At 43.3% G+C, this 6,000-nt stretch overlaps 1 protein-coding gene across 2 annotated transcripts in view; it reads left to right on the top strand.

The window, feature by feature from the left end:
* The first annotated feature begins 790 nt into the window (after positions 1-790).
* Ubap1 (ubiquitin associated protein 1) overlaps positions 791-6,000 on the top strand; it is a 34,723-nt gene continuing 29,513 nt past the window's right edge. For both annotated transcript variants that reach the window (XM_027403341.2, XM_027403339.2), the window contains exon 1: positions 791-1,002. The gene's annotated coding sequence lies outside the window, so the exon portion shown is untranslated. The remainder of the gene's footprint in view (positions 1,003-6,000) is intronic.

Below are 6,000 nucleotides of genomic sequence, written 5' to 3'. Positions count from 1 at the left end.
ATATCATCTTGTCTGCTACTTAAGTTCAAAATGTGGCTAGAAAGGCAGATATGGTAGTGTACACATGCTTTATGTACCAAGAGGTGTAATTCTTGATCAAAGCACCTGATGCCACCTAAAGATGCTCTGGTTTGATTACTAAGCACCTGTCACACAATCATCTGATTTTGACTAGTTAACTCTTTATGATATCATTTCCCCATTGATCATGAAATTTTAGAAAAAAACCACTTAATACAATCATGAATTCTCCATGCGCCTGTTTCCAGCAAATATCTAATACACGGAAAGCAGTGAAGGCTTGAGATTGCATTTCTGGTTTGAATGTACTGGAAGTTAAAATTGAAGAGACATTTAGAGTTATTGTTTATGCACTTTATTTATAAACGTGGGTCTGGAGTACATAGGACCCAGTCTGGAAAACAACAAAACCCCAAAATAAATGCAGAAAGCGAGACCTAAGGAGGATGAAACTGGTCCCAGAGTCTTAGAGGTTTTCTAATTGCCAAAGGGGATTCAAGGCTAAGCTTTTGGGTGTGTTCTCGCGATTCAAGTCTCTAGGGTTCTCGCTTTGGCCGCTTTGGTCTCTAACCCTCAGTCTTACCCTCTCAGTGACCTCTCCTTTCTTCTTTTTCTCTGGGCCAGCAGGGTGGTCATTTCAGAATTAAAGCTCCAGGTTTCAGGGATCCTTCGGCTCTAGAAGAGGGATTTAGTTACGTCACTGTCGGCTCCTCCCATTGGTCCGGGCGGGTGGGGCGCAGCGCCATGATGTCAGACGCCTAAAGGGGCGGAGCGACGACGGGGAGGAGGAGGGAAGTAGGCCTTCAACATGGCGGCTGTGGTACTGGCGGAGGCTACGGTGACGGTCTGGCCCGGGGTGGATAGAGTTGGAAGAGGGGGTGTTCGTTCTCCCTAGGGGCAGCGGGAGCTAGGCGGGGACTGAGCCCGGGAGGCCGGGCGGAGCCAGCACCTTTCAGCTTTCTGGACGGCAGCGGCATTCAGGTGAGGGGGCCTGTCTGGGGGAGGGGGAGAGGGGCGGAGTTGGGGGGAAGGGGCCGGTACGGGGCGACGGAGGAGGAGGAGGGAAGCCGGGGACTGGTGCCTGGGGGCCCCTCGGGATGAAAGGAGCTGGGGTACCGGGGAGGGAGGGAGAAAGAGCCCGACGGCGACCGGCGTCTTGGGGCGGATTCTGGGCGAAGGGTCAGAGTGACGGGACCAGAGTTGAAGGGGCGGAGGGCGGACGGCAGACGGGATGCGGGCAAATGAGTTCGGATTAAGGGGACTAATTCTCTCCTAGGAGACAGACTCAGTAGACTTCTCTCCCGCTTAAGTGAACGCTCGGTGGGAGCTAGAGCAGGTCGAGGAGAGAAGAAGGTAGAGCGCTGGGGAGTTGAGGGCGAGCTTGGAATATGAGGATTTAGTTATTTGGGCGATGAGAGGAGGGAGAAAAAGAGATCAGACCAGGAGTGAATGATTTTGGGGGTATCTTTGGCATTGCCTGGTCTTCTGTAGCTATATCTTCTCTAGATTTTCCTGTTTTTTTTTTTTTTTGTTTGTTTGTTTGTTTGTTTTTTTTGATTTTGTTTTTCCCTGGGTGGAAATTACCTGGGCTACCCACCTGGGTCTCATAAACAACCCCAAGTCTTTCTTCTGAAGCCAAGCATTTGCTCTTTACCAGCGATCCCCGACCTTTGTGTTGTTGCCTCATGTAATTGTTTTCTGACTTGAGACTTAGAAATAGGATTGCTTAAAAATTTTTTGTGTTGAACTGCAGTAAGATTTTGATACGTTTTAGACATCATAGAGTGTTGTAAACCAAAATGTGTCCTGTATTCTATATTCGGCTCTAATTTTCACTATTAGTGCTTTATTTCCTCAGTTCTAATTGTTAGTATTTAATTGTTAGTAGACAACATTTCCTTTTTTTCCCTCCCTGCATTTATTTGTTTGCTTTAGTATGAACTGGGCATGTCTGTGGAGGTAAGGACAGTTTGCAAGTTCTAATTGTTAGTATTTGGGAATTTGAATAAATATGGTGGATGCTTCTCTGTTGAAGTTTCTCAGATTTGATGGTAAAACAAGCATTTCGTTTTCATTGGTAAACAGCTCTTCTTAGGGGCTGGATAGAGGGCTGAGCAATTTAGAGCACTTACTCTTGCAGGGGACCTGAGTTCAACTCTGTCCCCACATGGTGGCACACAGTCATCCATAACTCCAGTTCCAGGGGATATGATGCCTTTTTCTGATTTCCACTGTTACAAGGCAGGAATCTGTGGATATACATACAACATGAAGGCAAAACACTCATACACATGAAACAAGTAAATCTAAAAACTTTTATTTTTTCCTCTTCCAAGCCCAACCTAAAACTTTTTTTTCTTTTACTTTTTTTTTTTTTTTTCCTGAAACAGGGTTTCTGTGTGTAGCCCAGGCTGTCCTGGAACTAGTTTTTGTTTCTAGTTCATTGTTTTCCAAGACAGGGTTTCTCTGTGTAGCATTGGAGCCTGTCCTGGAACTCACTTTGTAGACCAGGCTGGCTTGGAATTTACAGAGATTCACCTGCCTCTGCCTCCTTAGTGCTGGGATTAAAGGTGTGCTCCACCACCCAGGTGAATTTCTACTTTGTTTCATCATGACATTTTATGTGTCTGTTTTTGTTTCTTTTAATTTTATTTTTCTTTATTTATATGTGTATAGGTATCTTGCCTATATGTATGTCTGTGCATAGAAGAGGGTGTCCTGGAACTGGAGTTTCACATAGTTGAAAGCTGCTGTGTGGGTGCTGGGACTTGATTTGGGTCCTTGGAAGAGGAGATAGTGCTCTCTCTTAACCTCTGTGCTCTCTCTCCAACACACCTTTTCCCTTCTCTTTTTTATTTGAGACTATGTCTCAGTATGTAACCCTGGTTGACCTAGAACCCTGTAAACCAGACTGGACTCAGATCATCTTGTTTTCTGAGAGAGTTTGAGGATTAAAGGTGTTTACCACCACACTTGGCTGCTTTTATTTTTTTATTTTGATTTTGAGAAAACAGTATCCAAAAAAAAAAAAAAAATTACTAGCCGGGCTTTGGTGGCGCACGCCTTTGATCCCAGCACTAGGGAGGCAGAGGCAGGTGGATCTCTGTGAGTTCGAGACCAGCCTGGTCTACAAGAGCTAGTTCCAGGACAGCCTCCAAAGCTTAGGGTTCCTGAAATGTAATTGATGATATAAGTTCTTGTGAATATTTTCAGCATTTTAAATACATCATTATTTCTGAGTATAGACACTGCTATCTTTTTTTCTGTTACATTGTTGGATGTATTTACATTGGTTTTTTGTTTGGTTGGTTGGTTTGAGACAGGGTTTTTCTGTGTAGCCCTGGTTGTCTTGGAACTCTGTAGATCAGGCTGGCCTCAAACTCATAGATCTGCCTGCCTCTGCCTCCTTAATGCTGGGATCAAAGGCCTGTTCTTGCACAAAGGAGGGCACACACAGACACACCCACCCAGTATTAAGATTGTGATCAAGATTAACTGGAGAGCCTGAGAGAAGTCTCAGTCTGTGAACTGCTTGCTTCTTAATCTTGAAGACCTGAGTTTGGATCCACACGTTAAAAGGCTGGATATTGCCAAAAGCCTAGGTATTCCCTGGGCGGTGGTGGCACATGCCTTTAATCCCAGCACTCAGGAGTTAGAGGCAGTCAGATCTCTGTGAGTTTGAGGCCAGACTCGTCTACAGAGCGAGTTCCAGGATAGGCTCCAAGCTACAGAGAAACCCTGTCTCAAGTAACAAAAAGAAAAAGGTGGGTATTCTAGTGGTGTGCCTTTACAGTTTAGCACTGGGGAGGTGGAGACAGGATGCTATCTGGGACTCATTAGTCAGATAATGTAGCCAAATCTTTGAGCTCCTGGTTCTGTGAGAGACCCTGTCTTAAGTGCAGTTCCTTTTAAGAACAACCTTTGTTTCTTCAGTAAACAGAAAAAAATAATTTGTTTATCATTAATAAGGTGGATAACATTTCCTTTTTTTTTTTTTTCCTCCCTGCATTTATTTGTTTTAGTATGAACTGGGCATGTCTGTGGAGGTAAGGACAGTTTGCAAGGAGTTTGCACCTTCCTTCAAATGATGTGTTTTTAGGGAATTGTGCCTGGCTTGGCAGCAAGTGCCTTCACTTGCTGAGCCATTGGTAGTAATGATGATAGTCTTTTTTGTTTTTCTTCCAATTTTCATTTTTATTTTTTAATTATATGTAGGTGTGTATGTCTGAGTGTGGGTATGTACACATGAATGCAGTTACCTGCAGAAACTAGAGTTGTTGGATCTCTTAGAGCTGAAATCTGGTAGTCTTTCTTTGTAAAGATTTATTTTGATTTTATATTTATGGTGTTTTTCCTGTATCTAGGTAGGTCTGTGCACTCTGGGTGTGCCTGGTGCCTGTAGAAAGCAGGAGAAGGCATCAGATCTTTGGAGTAGACAGTTGTTAGCCTCCATATGACTGCTGGGAATTGAGACTGGGTCCCTTGTAAAAGCAGCCAATGTTTTAACTGCCATTAACTCAGGGCACTGGTGTTCTTAAGAAATGTGTTTTTTATTTCTCTATCAAATGCTTTGTTTTGTTTTTTGAGACAGGGTTTCTCTGTATTGCTTTGGAGCTTGCCCTAGAACTATCTCTGTAGACCAGGCTGGTCTCAAAGTCACACTCTGCCTCCCGAGTGCTGGGAGTAAAGGTGTGCACCACCAACACCCGATCTTCCAAATGCTTATTTAAAACATATAATAGTTTTACTTTTCTTATCCCCCCAGGAGACAGTGTTTCTCTGTGTAGCCCTGGCAGTCCTAGAACTTCCTCTGTAGACCAGGCTGCAATGAGAGGCATGGGCCACCACCTGGCCAGATTACAGTTTTAAATGGCGAATCTGAATCTGAATTCAAATTTGTTCAGTGTGATTGATAATTATGAGTGCCCCTCTTAGGTAGTCACAGGGATGTTTCACTTCCTATGAAGTTTAAGTGCTAGTTTTTGTTTGTTGTTTGTTTTGAGACAGGGTTTCTCTGTGTAACAACCCTAGGTGTCCTGGAACTCTCTATGTAGACCAGGCTGTCCTCAAGCTGTTCTCCTGCCTCAGCTTCTGGGATTAGAGGCTTGTGCCAGCATCTTTGCTCATTGCTTATTAAACACTTCCCGTATTTGAGTCACTGCACTGGCTCATGGTAAAATCTTGTCATGACTGAGTCAAGAGGCTACCAGTATGTGTTTTGGTTGCTTCATTTTCCTCTTCAGCACTTGATATTGTGAAACTTTAACTTTTTTTCTCATCTGGGGGATTTAAAATGGTACCTGTTGTATGATTTTTAAATTGGTATTTCCTAACATTGAGCTTGTTTTTGTTTTCATGTGTTTGTTGGCAACTTGTGTTTGTATTTTTTATTTTTTGTCATTACTTTGGATTCTTTCTCTTCCTGGTTGAGTAAGATTTCTTTATTCTGGTTATCTTTTGAGACAGGGTCTTGGTGTAGTCCAGACTGGCCTTGAACTCCTGATCCTTCTGCAGGTGCTGGGATCACAGGTGTAAAACCACACACATTCACACTTAATTCACCACCACACACTTATTTTTTAATGTATGACTTATGACCATCCTCTTGTATTATGACTTTTTTTTATCAGTTTATGCCTTTTGGTAAGAGTAGCCCATGATCTTTTTTGTGTTGATTTTTTTTTTTTTAATTTTTTTTATTTGGTTTTTTGAGACAGGGTTTTTCTTTAGCTTTGGAGCCTGTCCTAGAACTTGCTCTGTAGACCAGGCTGCCTTCGAACTCACAGAGATCTGACTGCCTCTGCCTCCTAAGTTCTGGGATTAAAGGTGTGCACCACCAACACCTGGCTTTTGTGTTGATTTTTAAGACATTACATGACAGACATATGTTTGAGGTGAGAGGACAAGTTATGGGAGTCTTTTCTTCTACCATGTAGATCCTGGGGTTTGAACTCTGCTCATCAGGCTTGCTGAGCCATC

This window comes from Cricetulus griseus, chromosome 2, assembly GCF_003668045.3.
Source record: "Cricetulus griseus strain 17A/GY chromosome 2, alternate assembly CriGri-PICRH-1.0, whole genome shotgun sequence".
NCBI classification, from domain to species: Eukaryota; Metazoa; Chordata; class Mammalia; order Rodentia; family Cricetidae; genus Cricetulus; species Cricetulus griseus.
The sequence above is the reverse complement of the archived record's forward strand: the minus strand, read 5'-3'. Positions and strand labels throughout refer to the sequence as shown.